Source organism: Cylas formicarius, unplaced genomic scaffold, assembly GCF_029955315.1.
Source record: "Cylas formicarius isolate icCylForm1 unplaced genomic scaffold, icCylForm1.1 PGA_scaffold_6__28_contigs__length_40554024, whole genome shotgun sequence".
Lineage (NCBI taxonomy): Eukaryota > Metazoa > Arthropoda > Insecta > Coleoptera > Brentidae > Cylas > Cylas formicarius.
Window position 1 is genome coordinate 17,316,778 of NW_026844347.1, and position 27,614 is coordinate 17,344,391.

Here is a 27,614-nt window from a genome sequence, read left to right on the forward strand (position 1 = left end):
GAAAGTAAAAACTGAATAATTAAGTCAAAACTCGAGCCCCTGTCAGATAACTTATACCGCAAACGAGAGCTAAAAATGAAAACCAAACAAGTGCTTCAAGACTACTCAAGGTTATAAATCAAGGCTTTTTAAAAGCTCTACATATGAACAATGAATATTTAAAGCTTATTGTAGTGGATCTTCTTAATGGTGGAGACAAAGGCAAAATTTAAGAGGAAATTATAAAGAAAAGTCGAGTTAAACAATAACTACTATTTGTATTCATCTTATGAGCAGGTTTTGGAAGCAAAGAAAAAATGCTACCCTAACGATATAGTTGTAAGTGAAAATCTGGCAGATTACCATTTAAAGAACTCTGTATATATAAATGTATCCAACAATAACATATTAAAATTGATCTAATTCTGTAAGTGGAGTGTGTTGATGGTTCTTCGGGCAATCAGAGTATAAGCAGAGGTTCAATAATTAATCTAATTAAGTTTTTTTTTTTGCTTTTATTGCTTTATTTTATTTATATCTCAACACATTGTTGCCTCCCTATCAAACTTTGATTCTGTAAAGAAACCAACGAATTAGCCAATAAAAAAAATCCCAAATACATACTTTGATTCCTATTAGTTCCAAATTGGGGAATATTAATCTTGAAGTATCGTGTTATCTTTTTCTGATACTGATACATGTTAAATTCGGAAATGTCCTACCTCTACACAAAAGACTTCAGTGATAGTAACAAAGTGCTACTTAAGTATAGTTCGTCGAACAATATACAGTTTTTACCACATAATCCGGTATTTAACTTTAGTGAATTTTTATGAAGGTCTAACCGCAGGCCTACTTCGCTTGGGTTTCTCTTTATAACTCTCAATAAATAGATTCGCAATTCCACAAAATCCCGTCTTCCTTTATAATATAAATGAAATGAATTTTAGAATATTTATAAAAAAAAGTTATTATACATCATTAATAATAATTAATTAATTATTATTATTTAATTAATAAAATTATAATTTCCAAGTCTTTGATCCATTTGAATTTGACGGGTGTTCCTCATGAATGATTATTACGTCATCGACCACAATTTCAACTTCTTCGTCGCTGAACATCGCGAGGGACTAACAAAATTGTATAATAGTATTTGGTAAGAAATAAGTTGTAATGAAATGTATATGATACCTCAATAAAAGTAGCACACTGAGTCTTGAAAAACAATTGAATAACAGTAAATTGGTAATTACTAATTACAAACACAAGACGGAATAGAAGCTGTTTCATAAACCCGACAGCACACTCCGATTTCACCAGCTCCCACAAATCAACCAATAACAAACTGTGAAAACATCCATTATAAATCAATTGTGTACATAAGATTTTGTATTGCTTCACTATGAAAATACTTTAGAGACATTATGTTAAACCCTTCAATTGGCAATCAGTCTAATTCAACTTGAAATCTAGTAGGGACTGTTTTAGGAAGTTTTATAAAAACCACATTAAAACCACAAATACAATTTTCCTACTCTTAAAATGGAACAGTCGGTACGGTGCAGTTATTGACGGCTAACATCTTAAATACAGCCTGGCTTGTGGAACACACTTTACAACAGGCGGGTTCTCGTTCTGAAGTCAAACCCATAAAAGTTTGTAAAAACGGTACATCATTCGGCGAACTATAACACTTAAACAACGAAGTATAGGAAGACTATTTTAAACTGGGTACCACGTTTGGATCATATTGGTTATCTCTTTTAGGTGTCTGCTACATTAAGCATATAAGCAGTATATTAAAAACGGCAATCGAGAGGGGCTAAGAAAAAACCAAAAGTTACAGAATCAAAAAAGTGTACACAACTGCAGCACGCAATTCAGACAAATCTCATCATTATGCAATTGATACAACGAAATTTCATCCTTATATCCCTGGCTTCAATGTTTACCTCATTACATCAAGATTTACTTCACGGGTTCCAAATAATAAGTTCATTTGTACTAGCAATCGAACAATTATTTGACGAAGCACAAGGTTGCGAGAAACAGGGAGATAAAAAATTATCGATTGAACTTTACAAGAAAAACATCCAAAATCATTTGTAAGAAATGTTTAATCGCCCCCTTGTTTCTTCAGATTGAGTAATCTCAGAAAAAGAAGCAACCCCTCCAAAACCACATAAAAGATTGTCCAAAGCAGTCACTCTTTTGAAATGTCCCAATTTACATTACAAAACAGTCTCAATATAGTATCATATCCCGAATTATTAGCATACTTAATAGGAGATTTAATCATTACCAGGTTTTTCGCAATTTCGACCCGTGTGCAGCGGTGCAAAGAGTCATTATCGGTCTATGTGTCAGTTTGTATCGGACTTTTTTTCTTAAACCCTTTCTCGTTATACAGACCCTGAATGTAAAGCAGTAACAAATATTTTTTTTTTTATTTAGATAAGGATGGTATATTGGAAAATTCTAAAACAGTTTTATTAAACTCAAAAACTTAGCTTTAACTTTATTATATAAATTTTCCGCTAAACAATAAATGAGATATCGGAATAGTAAACTATTGGATTTGTCTTTTTAAAAAAATTTAAAGTTTCGATGCACGACATGTATAGGATTTCTGCTCATGCGAAACTATTAACAATCCTTTTCTGGTAGTAATTTATTTCTTCTCTGACTATTCGCCAGCATGCATGCAACAGTGGAGCGTATAGGAAGCTTAATTATAGCTACAGGGTCAGAAACGGCCATCATTCGTTTCTTTTTCGTCTCATTGGAGCTTGTTTAAGGCAAGTGGATTCTTTTCATTCCGCCATTTATTTTATTCACGAATGGAACTGCAAATGAGATTTTTCAGGCTGAAAAGATCTTCGTTCTGTTTCATAAGATCGAGAAGGCTCAAGTGTGTCGTGGATTATAACCATTTTAGCCATTTTTAAATTTCATAAGTTTGTGTAAAGTGGCAAGGCTAAGAATTTATTGGAAAAAGAATTTGAGATTAAATTGGGAATTGAGAATATTTTTAAATAAATACAGTTGAATGTTCGTTTACTATAGATTTAGGTCAAAATTAAATTATTTTGTTATTATTATTTAGTATGTTGAAAACAGCATTTCCTATCTTCTTTATATAGGGTGTCCCAGTTTTACAATTTTTTTTAATGTTAGCCATAGTGAAAGTGAGTACTATTTTAAAGCTCAGATAAATTGGAATTCCTTTGTTTAATGCTGTTTGATTAATCTCTGCAAGGAAATTGGTGAGAGGTGTTTCTTAAATTTAATTTATTGAATATGCAAGTTTTTGGACTTTAGTGTTTGGTGTTTAGTAAAGTTAGTAAAACCCTCGGGATCCTTTCGTGGGAGAGTCACTCAACACAAATAGTTCAATTTAAAGAAACCCACTAGAATCATTTAAGGCCAAATCCAATTTTGAAAAACTTGGATATAGATAGGCCAATTATGATGTAATAAATAGTGAGAAGTATAAACTAAACCAAAGGTTTAAAAAATAAAACAATCCTATTGCTTATGTCACTTTTTTAGAACTGAGGAAGAGAGTTAATTTTGGTTAGACTATAAAAATTACGTCAAAAATACAGAAAATAATGTTAAAAACGACGTTTTGTGAGCAGTAAGAACGTGGCATTATAAATTATCACATTATTTACCCAAACCAATTCTTTCTATTCCTGGTAAAATGCTGGGGGCATTTATAACAGAGGAGTTATTTTTTAAACTTAGGGTCATGACTTTTTTAGGGGTAGGTCCGCCGCTACTAATCTCTTACTGTTATGTTCAGGATGTATCTGAGGCGTTAGATAATAGAATGCAAATGGATGTCATGTAAACCGATTTTTCTAAGGTATTCGATAAAAATCATCATCCTACAATGTTAGTAAAACTTAAAAACTTCGGTGTGCACAGTTGCCTTTACAAAATTCTCCAATTATACATTAGTTCTAGGACTCAGTAAGTTCAGTTAAATGGGAAAAAATCAGAATATACTGATATCAGCGTTCGTAATTGGAACCTCTGCTGTTGTTCTCTTGGTTCATAACGGGCGCTGGTAAATCTTTCCATCTTGAAAAATTTATTTCATATGCTAATGAGCAAAAGTTATACACACTTGTGAGGAGTGTAAGAAGTTTTTAAATGTTGACAAATGTTACTACCTTAAATTTACTTATCTAAAAAATGATAGTTTTGATTGTAAATTCAATGGTGTAAGTATTATAGAAGTACAGCATATCAGGGATCTTAGAATTACTATTGCATATAAAAATTTTGGTTTTATTATAAGGGTTAGTGAGGAATTTCAAGATCCCAACTCGCTAATCATCCTCTATAGCGCTTATGTGTGTTCCCATTTTGAGTTTTCCATTGCGATATGGCGTCCCCAGTATCATAATTATGTAAAGAAAATTGCAAACATTCGAAAATAGTTTTTCATGAACTTTGGATATAACCGCAGTGGTGGTTCATATGCAGTATGCAGCAAGCCTTAACGTCTTTCATATGTTGAAATTATCTGTTAGGCGAATATTGTTAAAAAAGACTGTCCAAAACATAATTTTGCAATATCTCTAACAGTTACTTTTTGCAAATACGTACATATTTTTGCTACAATTCATTTAGAAATCAAGCACCAAGATTTTTTTGATCAAAGTAAATTTAATTCATTTCTACTTTCTTTCTTTGAGATAAATGTAATTATTCTTAGTGCACCTTTGTAGATTGTGACGTGAGTTCGTCATATTAGGGTACCTTGTTTGAAAATAAATAAATAACTGCCCGTATGTCCAAAAAGGCTTAACGCCTTTTTAATAAATTTGGAGTCTTTAAAAAGGGTTTTTCCTAGACTATTTTCTACTCACATTTCCGATTGTTATTAATGTACAGTTATCCAAGATCTACCATATAACACGCTAATTTGTTACTTATAGTGCCAAATGCAATTTAAAATAAAAATGTCATTTTGTCATTTATCTTCGTTTTTTACAATTCCTTTTCTTCGCACCAAATTGCCCAGTAGTTGACTTTTGATATCCTTTGATATTCGTTTTCAGTTAGTTTATTATTATCACTCAATCAATCAAAGTTAGTCTTCAATAATTGATTAGTGATCGAGTTGGTCATTAGACATAATTTTTAATCAAAATAAATAAGAACTTCAAAGTTCAGATTTTCACGAAATTCTACAACACCGTATCTTTATCAAATGTAATAATTTTTAATGAAAATATAAGTGAAAATAATAAATATTAGGTATGGGATAATTTGGTGGCTTTGGAAGGCATTGCAGAAAAAGTAATAAATATAAATAATAATATTTTATTTTGATTCTAAATATCATTTGGCAATTTAAATATAAATTTGAGCTAGATTTGGTAAATTCCGACAGCCGGATTTATTCTGATTCAAGTATCTATCAGAGTGCGTTTGTTTCCTGTATACCAACATGTCATAGTGGTCCTGAGTCTATTGTGTCCACAACCTCAAAAAATGGTAGTAATAGAAAAATTTCACGATGGATTAAAATTGATTTTTTTTTAATTTTCAAAGCGCGTCGGTTTTAAAATTCTAAAATTTTTAAAATTTTCAAATGCTTCAATCCGTTTTAAAAGTTTCAAATTGCTTTAATTTGTTTGAAAATTTATAAAATTTGCAAAATTTTGATTCCGCTATTCACAAATTTAACCTTCTGGAGTTCTACTGCTTCGGTCGTAATAGTTATAGTTGTAATAAATATATTTATGGAAATTTTTAAGAAAAAAGGCACCTGACATATAAAATCAAAATTATGGAAACGCTCAAATTTTTTTAGTCATTTATACTGTTTACAGAAAAACCTACGTTTTATCATTATCAATTATCAATCAATCAATTATCAATTATCAACTCTCTTGTTTACAGAGCCGCCAAACTCTCTCAACCCAAGTCACTCAATCATTTAAATTAAATCAGCTTATATCTGCTCTTCTATATCTGTTCTTCTCTATAATACAATTCACCACAACCCTCCAAAGAAAATGAATCTTAAAGCCATCCCACACGTACCACTGTGGTCCTTCCTTACGTACAAAGCACCACTGACCATATATCAAAATATATCGGCAAAGAGTACATTTAAGAAACTAGACTAAATGAACAAAAAAGAACCTTAAGACTATGACAAATAAACTCATCAGCAGTTGCCGAACACAATCATGAAATCGGACATCAAATCTTATTCGATAAAACTAAAATTCCTTCATGTAATCAATTCTTCTACCAAAGAGAAATCCGAGAATCCATAGATTTATGTGCTTACCAATATGGGAATCAGTCCTCCAAGACAATGTTGATTTCCGTCCTTTCACTCGGCTCTATCAAACTGTATTTAAAGAGTTAAGCTCTGAAGAAGTCCACAGGATAATTCGTCAACAACTTCCATTTATGAACAAACGATTCAGGAGGAATCCAGAAGAATTTTAAATTGAAAATAAGATTTTTCTGTCGTTTTTTTGTTAAGATGACTCGAACGAGTGGAATTGTAAGCCCTAAAATTTGTTCAAATAAATGAAATTTTTATATCAATAGCAATATCTTAAAAGCGTTCTTTGTAAGGGATGTAAAGTTTTTGTCGTCTTTTAGATGCATCGTTCGGTTAACGAATAGAAACCCAATTAAGTTGCGATTTGTAGACAAATTAAATTTGGTTTGCTATAGTTTTAAACTTTTATATTGACCAACTTTTCACACGACTAATTGAGACTGCTTATCACAAAAGCGTTAATATTGAGATTTTATTTTATGGCACTCTCCCCAATAATATGTCAAAGTGGGCTATATTTCATTCCCCTTCTAAATGAAATTGTTATATAAAAGCTTAATTAAGGCGTGCGTTATGATTAAAGACGCACTAAATTTAATAAATCGCCAAAAATAAATCAGTTCATTACCATATTTTCTAAACCATCTAAACCATGCAATCAGTAAACGTCTGGTTGATTAATACGTTAACACTCAACTGTTCTATAACGAGAATAAGGCAATTTTATTGCTTGAAAGCTTGGAATAATAAAAATACATTATGTTGGTAAAATGCCTTCTTTTATTGGCTAACGAAACATTTAATTACATCAAAGTTCTTTGTTGTGCGCCTAGAGTAATTTGCTTTTGCATTGTTAGGAAATTACGGTTTTTGTACATTTTTAGTGAGAATTTTGAAATTAATGAGTGATGATGAATGTAGGCAGAAAAGTTCTATACTAAAATTGATATATAGGAATATCTTATATCGTACTTTAAATTGTTACCTGCAGTTTAGTATAATATGATATGTATCTACCTCGTTACATAGTATGTAAGTAGTATTGCAATTTTAATGTTTGACTTTTTATTAACTTTTGATGATTTACAGAAATGTATATTCCATTTTGAAGGCGAAGACCACGTACAAACTTTAGTTCATTTGTTATACAGTGTAAGAGAGAGGTGTTATTTGTTAACCATGCCAAATTGATACTTTGCGAATACTCCAAACAAATTATGTACTACAATTTTAGGTTATTTTCATAACTTCCTGGCTCTAGTCAAAAAAACTAAATGTACCGATCAAGTGCGCTCAAAGTATCACATTTCTATAACCACTGTCTCGAGCCACTTGGGAGGTTTCTTTTCTTGACGTTTTGCCTAAATGTATTTAAAAATTAATTGTGATAGAAAAATTACTGTACGGAAGCCATTGATAAACTTTTTTAGTGTCTATGGCTGCTCCGCTACCCTGGTTCGTGCAAAATCAAATTCTTTGTTTGTATTGTTTTCACTGCAAATCTTCAATCTCTTGCACCCGGCTGTACGATTTGCATTATTTGGGCCTATGGAACCCGTGACCATGCAGTATTTGAGTGGGGATATCGTATAAAATCCATTTCGGAAGGATATACCAAAAAAAATCTGTAAATTATTTATTTCAACAATAACAATATCCCTAATCATGGACGAATTTGAGAAGTAGCATTTTCAAGTTTTTTTCCTGAACGCTGAATATTCATTTTTCTAATGACCACCACATTTGATTTTTCGATTTATTGAAAGAGAGTAACATTTCGAGTTCAGTGATGTCTCACAATTGATCAAAAGATTTTATTACATTTCTTAAAGTTAGGTGTCAATGACTTTGACATTAAATAATTCAAAGAATCAAAGTTTTCTCTCATTAAAATGATAAATGTAACGAACAAATTGTTGAAACTTTACTTTAACGAAAATACACTTCACAGGGTTGTACGAAAAACTGTTACCAATTTGCCAAAAACGTCTCGATGTAAATGCAAATCTGTAAATGAATAAACAGTTAGTAACACAATTGGATTTTAAATTACATTATTTGTAAATTGTTTTTGTCGCGAATTTTTTTTTCAATTTGTGTCGAACTTATAGGTTGTTAATTAGTGTTAATTGAATTAATGACGACGTTTCCGACTTTTTCTGTTTATAAAACACACAGTCGGTGATTTGCCCAAAAACTCTGACTTGTTAAGAAGTCGTTGCGTTTATACTTCTTTTTATGTATTATTCGCTAATGTTAGTGTTAAATAAATCATGACTTACTTATAAAATAATGAAGACATAACTCTACGAAGGTACAAAAGGGTACTAACCATTTCTCTTTTTAGGGATGCGGTTTTCGTTACACGGTGCAACGAGAAAAAAAAGATCGAAAAACAGAATTTTCATAGCCCTTTTGAGTTTTGAGATACGGAACGTTTTTGGTAGCTTTGTATTTTGGGACACTTCTCGTACCTCGGTTATTCTAAAGCTTATTAGAAAAGTAAAAATTTTGTTTTTTGCCGTTTTGCGCAGAATTTCTTTATTTCTTTATTTTCTTTATTTTTTCTTTATTTTCTTCTAGTCCAATATTAGAACAATAAAGACAAAGAAAATGATTAAATTAATGTATTGGCTTCAATCCGATTCAATCCAACTAGTTATTACAAAATAGAAGACGACGCGTTGACCTATAAGATGACCACTGAGGTTGCCGGAGACAGACATTATTTTACCTTTATTTTTATTTATTATTTTTATTTTTAATAAGACGTATACAAACCATATTTAAGACAATTCTATAAACCACCAATTTAAAAATTTTATTTTAAAACTAAATTTATTGCATTTTTAAATTACTTTTGTTATATTAGAAAATAGAAATTAAATTGTTTTGTTTTAAATTAAAGAGAGTGTTCGTATAACCTGTTATAGAGGCCAACTAACAAATACGATTTTTTTTCAAAATTTAAATACTAGGCGTAATATTAAACAGAATCACTGAGTATTATATATTTTTGGAGATAGAAAAAAGCTGAGTATGGCAGTGGATTCTGCTTTAAAAGGATCCACAAATCCAATTTGTACTTTTCTAATAAGCCTTAGAATAATTTAGATGCGAGAAGTGTCCGATCTTTGGTTTCTCGAAAAAGTAGCATAGTGTCGCTAAAACCGCATCACTATATCTTTTCTAATACGCGAGACACTCAGTGAAACCATTCAGAAATGGCCAGCTGGTACATCCAAATCTGCCCATATAAAAAAAAACTGAAAACTGGCAACGTTGGTAGCCAGCCTGTTGGTGTTACCATATTATGGTTCGCTTTGTATATTTCTTTTTGTGTATGATTTTTTGTTTTCTCTTACTTTCACAAAGTAAACATTGTATTGTATTGTATTCTAGTTTGTTTTATACAAATGCGAGGAAAAGGCTTTTTTATACTTCCTTCTGTAATAGTATATTATGCAACAAGTGCGGTAAACGGTATTTGACATGAGCGGAGCGAGTGTTTAATAAACGAGTGAGTTAAAAAGTTTACCGAACGTGTTGCATACTATACTTTCTCTACAACCGTTAGTTTTTGGGTACATTTTCGTAAAACAACACGAATACATTCACCGACATGACCGTCAGAATTGACAAACGTCAAAATTCAAAGCGTGGGAAATATCTCCGAAAACATCCGATTGCTTAAAAATCCGTGCTGTAAAATCCCGGAAATGTCCGAAGTGGCTCGGATTCGTGGAAAAAGAAACTGACGTGGTAAAGTGACGCTTCCCGCACGCTAGATCGGTGGGTAATTAGGTATTTTACAGACGGTAATAGAAAAAATACTCTATTATACACCGATCTAGCGCGCGGGAAGCGTTACTTTATCATGTGAGTTTCTTATCCTACGGATCCGAGCCAGGTCATTTCCGAGATATTAAGACACGGGTTTGGGACCCGGATGCTTTCGGAGATTTTATAGTACGGCTGGACTTTTGACGGTTGTTAATTCTGACGGTCATGTCAGTGAATCTATTCGTGTTGTTTTGCAAAAATATATCGAAAAACTAACGGTCCTAGAAAAAGTATAGTATGCAATATGTTTGGTAAGCTTTCTAAGTCGTTTATTAAACACTCGCTGCGCTCATGCCAAAGAAACTCGTGACTCAAATGCCGTTTGTCACACTTGTTGCATAATAGGAAATTAAGGAGCAATGTGCGACCACTTAAAATTATTCTCATTTTGTGACAAGTGATATGATAGTATCAATGCTGACGGCACGCCACTGCAGCGAGATTATCTTCTCAAACAAATTGAACGGAATTATGGTTTGCTTTGCTGTGCTACAGCTTTTTCCGAATCAATTATTTTTATCAGTTTGTGACTGATATTGGTACAGTCATAGACTTCGGTTAAGGGCGTGCAGAGTAGCATTTAGTTATGCAGAACATAATATAAGTCAGTATTTTCAACATGAAACGGATATAGCTCATAAAGCATGGCTTTATGGATTTTTAAATAGATTTCTTAAGGTATAACTTAGGCAGCCTGAGACAATTAGTTTAAATCGGATTACACCCTCTAATAAAGAAGCTGTAGGAATATTTCATTATAATCTTCAAACTCTCATGCATAAGTTTACATTTTTACAAGCCAAACGTCGAAAGGATCCTGGATCCAAAGGCGTACACAAAATGGATTCTGCTAACTCCGTTGAAAGAGGGAGGACTATCATAGATGTTTTATCTAACAGTGCGGCTGGGAATTTATCCCCGGAAAATGATGATCAAATAATAATAATAACAGTCCTGTACATGCTTTCTATAGATGTCCTAAGAATTGTAAGATCAATTTCGAGTTATTTTGTGAATGCTAATCACATTTTTCCATACACAGCCTATACTTTTGGTTCTAGATAATTACAATAGCCACATTTTGATTGGTGCATATAATTTTTGTGAAGGAAATAATACGCATATAGTGTCTCTTCCACAGCATACCTTCGATCTTCGGCCGTTAGACTTGAAATTTCTTAGTCCATTTAAGAAACGCTCTTTATAGAGAATATGATTTTTACCATTAATGAACATAAAAAAATATCAGAATATGACTTTGCTGAATTATCGAATAAGCCATTCATGAAAGTCGCCACAATCGAGAAATGTGTTTCCTGCTTCCGTACTTTAAGAATCTATCTACTCCTTAGATCTAGATAATTTTAACGACGATGATTTTGCTCCTTCTAATCAAGTAAGAGATTTGGTTGTAGAAAGTAGTTCTGACCAAGATGATCCAATAAGGGCTCAGAATAGCATAGCATTTTTGTTTTGTTTTGTGCTCTTTTTACTGATCACCTTAAGCTGTGTGTTAGTAGTCCAATAAAAAGAATGATGAGAAGATATTTATGATATTGATATTTTTGGATTGCGCAAATTAAGAAATTAGAACAGTATTTCAGGTTGTTGTTTCCTCAGCCTTAATTTTGAATTAGTAAACTAGCAAATTTTTATATCGTCATACGTTTATTTTTATAATTAAGATGTTTCATATATTTTGGACTTTGGCCTTTAGCCCCAAATAAATAATTTATTTACATTACAATTAGGTGTAGTAATCAAAAGTAGTAAGCAGAAAAACCGGCAATACGGGAGCAGCACTATTTTGTGAGTAATTGGATTTTTTGTACTTATTTTAGTCCAATTCAATTTTTTTTAATGTCAATGTGGTAAAGTTTAGATATTTCAATGAAATATGGTACACCAGTATGTACTATGTATCAAGGGGTATTATCTACTGTACTATATTTTTTTTAAAATACACCAGTAGCGGGCGTACGGAATTTCATCTGTATATTTTGGTAGATATTGATGGTACGCCACTGATTTCTCTTTAAAAAAATTTCTCGATTTTTTAAAGATGTTATTTTATTTCATTAAAACTGCCAAAGCAAAAAGAACAGTTCTTAATTTTTTTTGAAGGACACTAGTTCGTAACTAAAAACTAGATATTTTGTTTTAGATATATATTTTAATTTTCAAAAAAAAAACCTAATTAACCAAAACATTATTTGTTCATAGACAGTCAGTGGCATTTGCATTCATTTATGTGCAGATTTAATCTATTTTGTTTTTTTACTCCGTCGCAACAAAAATAATAACTAATTTCTCTGCATGCTGTCATATTAACGATATCATGTAGAGAAAATGTTTTAAATTTTTTAAACGAAAACCTTACATCGGATTGAAAAAATCAAGAAATTATTATTATTTAGAAATGATTGGAGATTGTATAAATTATTTTTATTTTAAGAGAAATCAGTGGCGTCCTAGCAATGTCTTCAAAAACAGACGTTAAATTCCATGCGCCAGCCACTGGTGTATCTACAAAAAAAAGTGATAAACTAAATAATGCATCTTGTTACATAGTACATGTGTGAAAAATTTCATTAAAATGACCTAAGTGATATTACAGGCATTAAAAATATATTTTATTTCTGAAAACTTTACCACCCTGTATCTCAAAAGTTAAGACGCTTAGGACATATGTTCATATGAAGTTTCATTTTTAAAATGTACGAAAAAATTTCAATTAGAAAACACCCCGTATAAGATAGTGCAAAGATTACAATTTGAATAACGAATTAATTTGAATTGGACTGACTTAAATCAACAAAAGTTCAAAAAATCCAATTACTCACAAAATACGACCATCCAATCCACTAATGATTTTGAAGTAAGAGATTTACAGATTTGTCTAGAAGTAAAAATGATATGTGCTGAAGTGTTTTTCATTGAACTTACCAATGGCCCTGCAAAAGTATTTCATAAAGTGGAGTTTATCCGAGGCCCCGTGGGGCACCTAGTAGATACTCTTATCTGCACCGATATTTCCGTAATCTGAAAAATAACGTTTAATAATAGTGAATTGTTCATTTCATCATAAAGTTTGTAGTATGTTCTAGCATTATTTTACCACTTCAGAACGCAAAATTTCAGTTACCCTAAACATAAACTTTTAGTTGCATTAAGTTACATGTGTTTTGGAAGTATTTGGGCATAGTATATTATGCAACAAGTGCGGTAAAGCGCATTTGACTCACGAGTTTATTTGACACGAGCGGAGCGCAGCGGACCGATTTTTTAATAAACGAGTGAGTTAAAAAGTTTACCGAACGTGTTGCATACTATACATTCTCTACGACCGTTAGTATTTGGGTACATTTTCGCAAAACAATACGAATACATTCATTTTACATGATCGTCAGAATTGACAAACGGCAAAATTCAAAGCGTGGGAAATATTTTCGAAAACATCCGATTGCTTCCTAATCCGTGCGGTAAAATAACGAAAATGTCTGAAGTGGCTCGGATTCATGGGAAACGAAACTGACGTGATAAAGTGACGCTTCCCGCACGCTAGATCGGTGGGTAATTAGGTATTTTACAGGCGGGAGTAGAAAAAACCTTTTTTTTGTGTTATTAGCTATACTTTTTGACATAAACGAGTGCTATTGGTACTTTTGGACGATTTTATTTAAATGAATTGGCTGTTTTTAAAACGTCGAAACATAAAAAATGGCCACAGTCGGTGAAGTAGGATAATTTCGCATGAAACTTTTTCACATACATGGATTGTAATGCCAAACAATCTCACCTCTCCGACTGCAAAACAGTTATCACTCACAGTCACAGTCACGGAACAGATAAAGATGTTCCACAAAGAAACGAAGTTGAAAATAGTAATAGTAGTAATATCGGAAAAACGATGAACATACCACCAGGAAAGACAATAAGATTTCTTCTTCAGTTAGTCGATGACTTAATTAATTAATCATTTCACTTTAATTTTTTTCATTTTTTAATTGAGAAATACTGAATTTTATTGAAATAGAATGAAATAGAAATAGGTTTAGAGAAAATTTGGATACTTTTAAATTCTAGTAATTTTGGTATGTTGAATCTGTTTCTAAAATTTGTTGTGGGTTGACTTTCAGATTTTTTTTTGTATAAAAAGCTCTGTTCTTTTATGAGAAAACATCGATAGGATGGACCATTATCGAGGAAAATAGATTTTAAAAATTGATTGACATTTATCTATAAAAAATTGAAGAGTAGGCCTTGAAATAGCATTGATAACTTTTGACATTTATGGTGCTTTTATTCACATTATCTCTGAAGTTAGTGGATACTCGTTTTATTTAAGGTTATTGCAATTGTAGGGTTGCTAGTCTTCCATCGGGTGTCTCCCCAGGTGGCGAATAGGGGGATGCTTCCCAGATATGGGTGGTGCCGCGTAAATTAAATACCCGGGACGGACCAAAACTAGCACTAAGGGAGTGCAGCTGGACTTTCAGTTAATGGAATCAACAAAACGGTGCTTGAAGAGCGATGTAGAAGGAAACAGAAAACCACTGCACTATTCTTCCAAGGAAATATCATGATTTTGGCTGATGGTCCTGAGTATTGGCGTTCCTTAAATGGAGCAAGGCTACCGCTCCAGGCGGTGTAAGTGCAGAAGTCGTAAAACTTCTCAAGGACAACGGGGTTAGCACAATTACCACCTTATTTAAAGTCATTTACGATACGGGAGTTGTACCGAGTGAGTGGCTAAGGTCAACATTTGTTTTGTTAAATAAGAAGAGCGGGGCAATGAAGTGCGATGATTACAAATCCATTAGCTTAATGTGTCATTGCATATAATTTACAACGGAATATACAAAAAGTTTGAAGAAAACATCGGCGATAACCAGTATGGCTTTAGAAAAAGACTCGGAACTAGGGAAGCACCGTTCGGCGTACAAGTATTGATTCAAAGATGTCGTGATGTTAACTGCAACGTGTGCTTGTGCCATTGATTTTGAAAAGGCGTTTGATAAAGTTCAGCATGAAAAAATGTTTGCAATACTCAAAACAACGGGAATAGATGACAAGGACATACAAATAATTTTAAACCTGTATTGCAACTAAAAGGCACCAGTGAAAATGAGAAACCAATCTACAGATGATATCGAAATCAAGTGAGCAGTGCGGCTGGGCTGCATTTTGTCCCCACTGCTTTTCAATCTGTATTCGGAAGTAATATTCAACAAGCCTTTAGAAAACGCAGGGATGGGGTAGTTGTAAATGACAGAAATATCTACATCAGCTATGGTGACGACACGATGATATTGGCAAACAATAATGAGGACTTGCAACTCCTGATGGATAGACTCACAATCGTATGTGAGCAGTATGGACTGAAAATGAACAACAGAAATACGAAATATATGATTATAAGTAAACAAACTTCACCACTGGACAACGGCATTCTTGTCAGCGGAATGCCGATAGAAAATGTCAGTAAACTCACCTTCCTGGACAGTAGCATTAATGACGGTTAGAATCCATCAGTGGAAATAAAAATAATAGAGAAGGCAAGAGCAACTTTGTGCGGATGACGAAAGCCTTGTGTAGTCATGATGTGTCTCTAAATCTTAGAATGAGGATGGTCCCTTGCTACGTATTCCCTGTTACATTTAATATGGAACCAAAGATACAAAGCACAACTAATCAAAGTGTACGTGAATTGTTTAAACGATCCCGTGGTAAGAAAGATCTTGGGAAATTATGATCATGAGGGGCGCTAAACAAAATTGACCATGAAAAGGAACACTTTTGCTGTTATTCACTAGTTCTATGGCGTAAATTAATCTTTAGCCTGGTAGAATGACCCAAAATGCTTATGATTATCTAAAAGTGCAGAACCTAAGACCGGAAGACTTCCTAAATTGCTTACAATTTTGGCAGTGGATTTTCAATGATCAAGATATTTTGGAAACAATTTTATGATCTGGCGACGAACAACAACAAGATATAAAGCTTTTAACAGTTTTAATGCGCATTCTTGGAATATTGACAATTCGAGGGTTGTTCGAAGACCCAACTTTAAACATAGGTTTTCTATTAATGTTTGTTCAGATATCGAAGGTAATACGCTAATAGGTGCTTATATGTATCCAAATAGATAAAATGCTAATTCTCACAAAAATATGCTTGCAAATGATTTGGCCAAATTGTTTGGGAATTTTTTCAGGGGTCCATTAGCTGGGGTGATGAAAATACGTGTATAGGGCGACGTGGCCCAGTAAATTAGTCAGTTCAGTCACCTGATTTCAACCCACTAGATTATTATATGTGTAACTCTATTTGTGCCTCAGAAGTAGATAGTTCAGAAGTCAAAATATTACAATAAGATCGCGAAAGATTGCATTAGATAACGCAATTGTTTTGGGTATATTCTATTAATTTAACTACAAACTCAGTAAAACACTGAAAAACTACCGGTTTACCGGTGTTGTGCATAATCAGCAAGCTAACCAAATAAGATTATCTTTCACGTCTTAAGATTTTCGTTGGAAACAACGCTCCATGCGTGCTCGTTTCATCCATCTTCGAATTAACAGAAAATTAGATTACCGATCGAGCAAGTCGCCTACGCACAGTTTGTATCTTCCCGAGAGAATAAAACTGGAAACGACAAATACAATGACCTAAGTTTTATAGCATATATGATTGATTCTTATTGTGGTCTCTGAGGACAGTACAATGCAGAGAAGCGATAAAACTGGAGTCATCAAATTAGTCGCTAAAACGTTTTTACGATATCTTTCAAGCAACCGACAATCGAGTTTGTCATAAACAGTTCTGGCCTTAACGAATTTATTGACTGTTCTTATTTTTCCCTATTTGCAGGGTTATTTGGAAGATATTGCTTCCATAAATTTGTGATAAGCGATTGCGTTCTGATCCCAGTTGTAAATTTAAGATGTTCGACTTTATATTAAGTGGTTGCACTTCCGGTGTTTAAGGGGACGATGGTAACTTTATAAAAGCAAATTTTAAATTTTAACAAACGTCAAAATTTTCTAATTTCTATAAGCCAATTTTTTTCAAAAACAACATACTAATCAATCTACAACTGGATTACATCCTACTTATCGAACAGGCAGCAACATGTAATGATTCATTATATAAAATCCAATACCAAACAAAACCACCGGCGTAGTTCAGCGAAGTATTTCTGGGGTAAAGCTGCTATTAGAACCAAATAAATCCAAAGCGCAATACCAGCTGCTATAGCACTTTTTCAAAAAAAACATCCAGTTGTTAAACAAGCTCATAGAGCTCAGCAAGTCAATGCACTCAGATGGTGAAACGCTTGGGAATAAATTTTTGACATCAAGGAACCTAGAAGTAACTGGTCAATTCCACTAAATGTTTGCAAGAAGTATAACTGAAAGCCAGTTGTACTTCATAGAAGTATGTTAAGTTATGGAGATATATAGCAACAAGGTGAACCAGTGAATGATCCTACTGGTCGAATGTATCTTGGGAAGTCCATAAAATATAGATGTTTTGGGATTCATAGGATACAATCTTTCTTTATAGTTTTTGCAAAATTCAATAAAGCTTTATCTAGATTCTTATTTATTTTATTAAATTTATTATTTTGTTTATGTGGTGAAATCCATTCACTGCCAAAAACCCCATAACCTCATCCACGTATGTTTTCCTTTCCATTATAATCAAGCACTTGTCAGCTTTGGTGACCCCGGGGTCCTCACCTTGAATTTTACTTAACAACGATGTCAAGAAGAGCCTTTTAAACGACTGAAGCTACAGTTATTATGTGAGTCGGAATTAAGCACTGTTTACTTTCTTTAAGTTCGATAATAAAATTTGTACACAAACTACAGGACTATCGATGGGTTCTTGCCTAGCACCTTTTTTAAATGAAATTATCATGAATAATTTTGAGAGAAAAACTACGGATATTCAATTAACATATTTACTAGCTTACAAAAAATTCACGTGGACGATATCTGTATTGCCTGGAGAATTTTTATTTTACGTTGGAGGAGTTGGGGAAACCTGTCCCTTTCTCGGTCTACATCTAAACAATGTGATACAATTGTTCTCCAACTCTTCGTATTCTCATAAATTTTCATCTTTTAATTCTCTGTTTTATTAACTTTTAATATTGTTGGAAAGGAAGAATTTAAAAACGAATTGAAAACGAATAGACAAACTGCATTCAACAGTTTGTTCTATCAATAAGTTATTTTACAATTTGTTAACAAATATTAATTGTCATATTATAGAATGAAATCAAAAAGTCCAGAACGTAAATTCCAATGCTAGACCTATTTCGGTTACATTGCTAGTTTGTTCGAGAGTAGGAATTTAACTATAGCGTTAAAAAAAAACAATATATTCAAACAATTTGTAATTAAAGTTAAAAATCATATATTCTTTGAAGTGTTTCAATTGAGATTATATCGGACAGTTTGGCAGAAAGATCTCCATCAGGATTCATGAACATCTTAGTGAAAAAAAAGCAAGTACATCTTTTCTCCACAGGGCTTAAACTTTTCTCCGAATAAAATTGTCATTGTTTTATATAAGCGTTCAAAGAGCCGAAGTGCAATAAAACTTGACTCCGGTGTAACCGGTGCAAACATTTCGTATTGTGGAGTCGGTCTCATTCCAATTCATGTTTGTGTGATTTTAAGTTTACATCTTTGTATGGTGTATTTTTTATTTATGCGAGTTGTTTCATTATTTCGACTTCGGAGTTCTTATTGATTCTTTATAATAAAGTTAGTTCTTGATAAACTTGGGCATTATTTTTTTGTAATTTTTTACCAAACTGTTGTTGCAAAAAAATAAGACAAGGAAGAAAAAAGTAGGAAGAAAATATGGCAAAGAGCAGAAAGGCAATTACAGCAACTTAGATATGTTATCTCAAGCACAAAACACAGTCATGTTAAGAGGTGGTTTTTAGTGAGTGTGTCGCACCATCAGAATCTCACACTACTAGAGAAGGGTATAATTATTTGGTGTCGAATAGGAACGCTAGATTTGCTCGTGAGTTTGCCGGGTGCAGATATATCACATGCTCGCGGTTTGTAACGCTACTACACTACGATACTGGTGAATCCAATTACCTAATTGCTTTTATTGTGGTAAGTATAGTCTGTCTCAATCTTTATTGTGCTGGCTTTTGCACACAATTATGGAAGTTACCTGCCGACGGTAATAAAACTCGCGTCGGGTAGGTGTTAGAGTATAGAACATTATGGACCCAATCTCAGAGGTTTTGTTAATAACATATATTTTTTGTTTATCTACGGGGGTATAATGTTATTAAATTACACACACACACACACACACACACACACAAATATATATATATATATATATATATATATATATATATATATATATATATATATATATATATATATATATATATATATATATATATATATATATATATATATATATATATATATATATATATATATATATATATTCAAATTCAAAGGATATCGGGTAGCGGTCCGTGGTTAAAAAAAAAAACAAAGAAAATAGAAAGCTCCTTTTTTTCTTTAACACTCAATATTTCGTCAATTTATTTGTTGACTTCTTCAGGAGTGAACTAGAATTTAATGAAAACAAGCGGTCAAACTATATAACAGACAATTAAAACAATCGTGAGAAATACTTACAAAATTAGAGTCTACCACATAGTTCCTCAAAACAATACTTTACAGGTAAAGTAAATGAACGAAGCGACATAATGAAACAAACGGATAAACACTTATTATACAATTCTTAATAATGGTAGGCAAAAGTTGCGCTAACCTAGGTAGCGAAACAAACAATCAAAAAACAATCGATATAAATAATGACAAAAAAGCATAAAAATAACCTACTCCGTGGATAACCAACGCAATGCGAATACGCTACTCGGTGGCCGAACATTACATTATCTGTTGTTTGACTGAAAAATGTTACAGTATATATTGCTTATTGCTGTGTATCAGACTTGTAGTTAGTTGAATTTTTGTTTTTGTTAATATGGCACATTTCAAGAAACAGTCGGGCTTTATAATTGTTGACACATTGCAAAATTTTAGGATTGCTGTAGTCAAATTCATGTCCTGTTTTTATGTAATGCTCAACCACTGCACAAATATTCTTATGAATACGGCTCTTTTGTGCTGTGTTAAACGTTGTTTTAACCACTGTGAGGTCTGTCCAATATAACAGCCTTGACAACCCAAACACGACAATCGATATATTATCGATATACATTAGAGTTGTACAGTAGCGGAGTTGGATCTCTCACCCTAGAAAAAAGTTTCGAGACTTTTTCAGTATTATATTTGGCAATTTTTATTTCCTTGAGTTCTTTGAAAATATTTATGATAGATTCTGTGAGGTTTTTAATATAAGGTATCTTTCTGTAACACATCCGAGCGCCTGGTTCCTCTGTTGGACCGTCAAATGTGTTGGAGTTATAGATTAATCTCTTAAGTATATGTTTTGGATATTGACAAAAATGTTCAAAATTTTGTTCAGGTTATTTTGAACAAAACTGTCATGGCTCAAATGTGTAACTCTGTTTTTCATGCCTATAATTGTACTATATTATTGGCTCTGTGGATGAGAGGAATAATAATCTACCTGAGGCAATTTCTTTCTGGTACCAATCCAAAATAATTTCATTTTTGTTAGTTCTAATAACCTTGGTATCTAAGAAGGGGACATATGAGTCTTTTTCAAGTTCAATTGTGAATTGTAGGTTGGTGTTGAAAGATTTAAAAATACTCAAGGTTATATCTGTTTGGTCCACATGGTACCGCACAAAGAAGATCGTCAACATATTTATAAATAAAAGGTAAATTCAAAGGTAATTTGGGTATAATTTGATCTAGTAAATGGTCCAATACTAGGGTAGCAATTATTGGACTGATGGGAGAACCCATTGGGGTACCAAAAATTTGTTTGTAGAATTTTGAATTGAAACTGAAATTTTTGAAAAGTTTGAAAAAATTTGTCTTTGTAAGATTAGTGTGTTCTTTTATCTTTTTCCATTCATTATCCAAAATCTGATTTACCAATTCGAGAGGAATATTAGTAAAGAGCGATACGACATGCAATGGAATCAAAACATAATTGTCAGGGAGTACGTAACCGTTGATGATGTTGGCAAAGGTAAATGAATCTTTTACATTATAGTCATTTGTGTTTGTAAGCGTAGTTTTAATGATATTAGCCATAAATCTCGATATGTTGTATGTAACAGAGTTAATCGAGCTTACTATTGGTCTCAGGGGGATATCTGTTTTATGGATCTTAGGCAAACAGTACAACTTTGGAAAGGATGAATTATAGATCGATAGTTGTTTACATTCACTGTCAGAAAGCTCTCTCTTTGTTTTTAATGATTTAATTATACTGTTGTAAGTTAATTGTATCGAAGTAGTAGGGTCGCGGTTGAGTCGTGTGTAGGTGGTCGAATCGTTTAATAATTCCATTTTTTTTTTAATATATGTGATTTTATCCATAGCAACAGTGCAACCACCCTTGTCCGCTTGCAGTACGTACAAATCAGGACGTGCATTCAAAAAATGTTTAGCTTCTTTAAATATTGTGTAGCCAGAACAACCATTACTATTATTGTTATGCATATAGTTTGTGAATGCATTTGCAACTTTTCCCTTCATATCTTTAGAATTGTCTTCCGTACCAACATCAGTAACATTTTCTATGTTCGCCAAAAAATTTTGATTTAGAAACTGATTATTATTGGCTGGTACGCTAAATTTGGGACCGAGTGATAAAAAGTCGGATATATTTTTTGGAATTTGAACGCTAGAATAATTTTGAAACCATTTTTCATTGTTTATATATATATATATATATATATATATATATATATATATATATATATATATATATATATATATATATATATATATATATATATATATATATATATATATATATATATATATATATATATATATATATATATATATATATATATATATATATATATATAATGTTTAGCTTTTGGTTCTTGGGTTATAGGTCTTTGTATTAAAAGCGATTAAAATTTTTTGTCCATATATTGACGTTTCGGTCTTCTATGACCTTCTTCAGAAAGGGGTACAGTCTAAAATTATGTTATAGTACAGTTCTTTTTTTTTACATATACACAACGGAATTACAAAGAACCTTACCAAAAAGAGACAAACACAAATCTTAAATTTGAAGAGGTAGCATCATATGGAAGTTTATACTTTAAAAGCGTTTGGTTTTGTCATAGTGCCTAGAAATATTATTGTTTTGGTTTTTTTTCCAACTATGAGAATAAAAAGTCATACCCTTGATAAAAGATAAAAGTCCAACAAAAAATGATTTGTATACGGCACTCACACACATAATACACACAAATTTAACGAAACAGTTAAAATATATATAAGAGTTTAAAAAAATAATAATAACAATAATACCGATATGCGAGGTTTGCTCGCGTCGACGTTACTGTAAAAACATCGTACGATGCACAATTGTTTTGGTGCAAGGTTCAGAGGATATACAGAGTGTTTTTGTTAATTTATAATTTTTTTCTTTTATTTATTTTAAATTATTTTTATATATTATAATTTTATATTAATATATTCCTATGTTGTATCTTTCATTGATGTTTTATTTCAGAATATTGCAATATAAATTACTGAGATTGTTGGTGTCTGTTTTCGAATTTATGGAGTTCTTATTTTTTTGGATCTCAACCATTTCCAGAATTTCCCTTTTGGTAAACGTATCACAATTTTGGATCCCATTTCGAAATTGATCCGTTGCAAAATTAATGTTTCAAACAAATTTAGCCACCGTTAAACGAAATGTCCCCCTAAAATAGCGCCAAGCAAAAAAGTTAAAGAATGACTTGTTTCCAAAAATAACGTTGCGTTCTAAAATGCCACACGCAGCTGAAATTAGGATTATATTGTAGCACGAAACTTACGCAAAATTGTCGGAAACCGTTGCCTCGAGAACTTCACTTTGATAAATTTTGAAAAAATCTATGAAGTAGAATTTTAGGCCGCAACGTCTGCCGGCCTGCACTGACTGGACTGTTGCAGGTAATTTCGCGTAGACAGTTGTGTTGGCAACGGGCGCACTTTTCGAAATAGAATTCTGATAAATGTTTTATCAAAAATTCTAATTTCACTTGCTTCTCAGTCATATTCGCGAAAAATGAAAATTTTAATTCAAAGTGATTGCTATAGATACTGAACTTGACGTAATCACCTGGGATTAATTATATTTCATCTAATAATAACCTAAACTTTTAATGACCTGCGACGGTTTTCACAATAGTCACGTGCTATTAATAGAAGGGTGTAATTAAGTTGAGAGAGGGCTAGCGAATTTCTAGTTCCTATTTCAATTATCAAATGAGTTTAGTGCGGGTAAATTATATAGCGAACGGCTAAAATGTGAAATAAATTCATTTAAAAATGGGGTATTGGATTTCAAGAAAAATGCTCGAACAGGTTCATCAATTTTTTCTAGCGTGCAAAAATTTTTAAACTTTTGAAAGTTGATTTCATTTGATATCGTGCAAGTTTTTTCATCAACAATAAATCAATAAATAAATACAAATTTCGGTCAATAGTTAAGTCCATTTAGTTTTGGAAGGTCTCTCCCTCTTGGCCGAAAAACTTCGTTTAGTGGATTTTCTTGTATATTCAATGCCCGGATTTTATTTTTTTAATGAGCAGCAGTAATTTACCATTTTTGCGACGTTCCATCGAACTTGATATCTCCGTTCCATTTCTTTTATATCTTGGTGGAACCTCTCACCTTGCTTCTCACTCACGGGATCACAATTCGGGAAAGTAGTCCAGAAGTGAGTGTATAAAGTTATACTTATGTTGCATCCAATTTCCCTAAATATCTTTGGAATTTGGATATTTGTTGCTTCCTAGAAAACCTTTTATAACATCAGTAAATAAAAATCATGGAACCTTTTCAGATTTTCCTTCAATTTTGCATGTGAGCAAGCGTAAAATTTTCTAGAAAGGTCTTTCAATCTTTATTTAAAGTTTAGGACCACTTCTTTTTCACCCGATGTTGCTCTCTGTTTCTACACTCGCACAAAAAACAGTGATACTAATAAAAGAATCACACAAATGGCAAAACATATTTGGAATACTTTTAACAAGTCTTGGCATTTTAAAAATAAATTTAACTGCACAATGCCTAGGATACGACTGCCTACAACAAACGCAATTACACCATGAACGGACTTTCATCAAGACATACGGTGACGACCCGTCGCGGCATTGTTTTTACTACATATTTGGGAATCCCAAAAACTATATTTTACTTCCCCGCTAATATTCTGGTAATTTATGCAAAACGTATACCAATGGCGTAGCAATTTCCATTGTTAGACTGTTATGTAATGTTCGTAGTGTTAAAACAATAAATATGACATCTCAAAAATTGATTCAAAAATGGTGCATGATGGGAACAAAAAACATTGTTTTTTTAATTAGTGTAATTCATGTAGCTTTTATGTGCATTTTGTGGTTTTCTCTTATACACTTCTTTTATTTTTAATATCTCCTGAGAAAAAATGCAGTGGAGTAATATCTGGAGATCTTGCAGGCCATTTCTATGTATTCCCTTAGACACTCACTTTGGATTATTGTAATTTCTGGAGATTTTGCTTTAAACAAATCACGAAATTCTTGCGTTCTCGCTTTGTCTCCATGTCCAATAAAAATTAAAATTTCATTTATCTGCGCTTCATTTAGATGGGTCATATTCGCTTTCTTTTTTATTTTTTATACTTCTGTATAAAGTAAGATATAGGTTTACTGCAAAAAGTGTGGAAGAAAAAATTTGTTCAATATTTTATCTGTTTACTGTATATACTCATGTTTAACGAATTTGTCGTTAAAATTATAACAGGGTGTTAAAAATTGATTTTTCAGTATATTCTTTATTTTAATACTTGATCAACTAGTTTTTAGGTTGTTTGTGTAAGGCGCTGGTTACGTATAGTTATATTGCCACTTATCATGAGTATTTTAATAAAAGACAGTAATAGGAGACATATGCTTATTCAGCAGCTTTAATTATATAAATACGCGCGCTAATCGTAGGATAAAGCAGTCTTGAAGTCGCTTTGCAGTAGTAATTATTGTGTTACTTGTGTTTTAAATAAAAAATCTTTTTTCTAAAAAATACGAGTTTCACATTTCGAAATAAAATTGGCGCAGTCAGTAGAATCTTTTTCAGCGTGTTTTTGGAAAACTTTCCGTTGCAAATAGTGTACCGGATCGCCGTCGCTAATTGATAGTGATTTGTGCGCTGGATTACCCTTTGGATTGTCAGTACATTGGATCAACGGTACGACACGCTTCCGTTTCAGCGGTTAAGGAAAGGATTTCAGATCTAATACGCAGAGCACTTGGGACTCCTGGCAACATCGACTATCGGTACGCCGTTCGAGAGCCAGCGGGACGAATTGGTGTAACCCAGCGTCCACTATAACCAATACCTCACTTGAGAAGTGAATCTCTCCGACGAACGTGTTGGTTGATACAGGAACGAAACTAGAAACTTATTGTAAGTTTTTACTAAACTGTTTCTTATAGTTGTGAATCCTGTTAGTTAAGAAGTGAAAATTTTAAATTTGTTGGTGAAAATCTGATGAAGAAATTTAGAAAGAGATTATCGGATATTACTTATCCTCAAAGTAATAATTCCACAAACAATCAACCGCGAGATATAGACGAACTTTACTCTAATATTTCTCTATTATATTGTATAGACGAAAATAATTCTACTTCTGTAAATACTAGTCTAGAAACCGAAACTATTAGTGCAATGGTCGACGCTTTAAGATCAACCGTAAGTTTGTTAACAACGTTTGGCCTTACCCCTTCTCGTTTAGAGTCTTTTATAAAATAAATCGACACTTTTCACGCAAGATATTTTACCAACGATGTATCGCAACAAAAATATGTCATTTTGGCAATTAAATCAAAAATACTAGGAACAGCCGAAGAAGAAGATCGTACAACTTGGGTCAGGATAAAATTAGTTTTAACACAAAAATTCAGTGATCCAATCACTCGTGCAAATCTTCAGCAACAATTAATATTTTTATCCAAGAAAAACGATCTACTCAAGATTATATCCAAAAACTCAAAACGTTAGTCACCAAAATTAATACAAAAATATGTTCCGAAATTCAAAATGCCGAAGCGAGAGTAAAATTATTTTCTCAAAACGAATTAACAGCAATTCAAAATCTTTTGGCGAATATTTCTATTGAGTTGAGAACGTTACTTATAGTTCAAAGTCCTCAGAATCTAGATAATGCTATTGACATTATTACAAATTACAAAATCGTTACAAGTCAAAGTTCGTATAAAAATAATTATCTACAAAATAATAACCTAATGCTGCACAATATACAGAAACCAGTCAATAATATTTTGTCAAAAATCCAAAGAGTCAACAACCCACAAATTCAACCCTTTAGAGAATCGAATTTACCTTTCAAACCCCCTCATCAAATGTCACACCAAAATTAATTCTTCAAACCACAAAATCAATTCTTCAAACCACAAAATCAATTTTTTAAACCTCAGAATCAATTATTTTGGCCACAAAACCAATTTTTCAGGCAACCTTTTCAGCAACCCCACACATCTAATCAAAACAAACAACAAAACAACCCCCAGAACCCAAAAAATCAATACCCCCAACCACTGTCAGGTGTAAGTATACAACCTAAAAAGCCATTTTCTGAAATAAGATCACAATATAATCATTTTCAACCCACAGGTAAACCAAACTTTACTTCCCAAGAACTAACACACCTCAAGCCGACCTAACTGACCTTAACGAATACAATTATTAATGTAATTACTACCCAAACTACGAAAATGTTGAACAGTTCAAAAAGGAAAATATTGATCAATTATAAGATTTTCAGTCAATAGCCTCGGACGAAGCAAACCCTGTTTAGCCCTAAATTGTTTCCAAATAAATCAGTTACCCTACATTGAAATCCCTAACTCTGAAATCCGTTTACTTATCGATACAGGTTCTCATGCATCTCTTCTTAGACCCTCTTTAGCAGAAACTTATTTTCCCGAATTAACTAAACCTTACATAAATACCTTTCGAACATGTGCAGGTTCACACCTAAGGCAACAATTGACTTATTCTATACCCATTTCATGAATATTTTAACGGTACTTTAGGAATTAAAGATTTATGTAAAGTAAATCTAAATATTAATTTAAAGAACACAAAGTTAAAAAGCAATATATAGAAATTCACTTTCAATACAGACAAAATTTCGACGATTACGTAGTAGAAATTCCCCCAAAAACTATACACAAAGCAACACTTAGGACTAACCTTCTTTATAATACGACATGGATAATGCCCTAAC

At 32.4% G+C, this 27,614-nt stretch overlaps 2 protein-coding genes across 4 annotated transcripts in view; one reads left to right on the top strand and one right to left on the bottom strand.

Moving 5' to 3' along the window:
- LOC132703989 (RING finger protein nhl-1) overlaps nt 1-23,298 on the bottom strand; it is a 159,653-nt gene extending 136,355 nt beyond the window's left edge. The window contains exons 1-2 of one of the 2 annotated variants that reach the window (XM_060673573.1): nt 23,154-23,298; nt 13,094-13,189 (exon numbers count right to left, since the gene is read on the bottom strand). The gene's annotated coding sequence lies outside the window, so the exon portion shown is untranslated. The remainder of the gene's footprint in view (nt 1-13,093; nt 13,190-23,153) is intronic. The other variant, XM_060673570.1, reaches the window with a different exon arrangement.
- The window catches only part of LOC132703990 (5-hydroxytryptamine receptor-like), a 536,822-nt gene that overhangs the window by 16,338 nt on the left and 492,870 nt on the right, over nt 1-27,614 (top strand). The gene's annotated exons all lie outside the window — the stretch shown is intronic.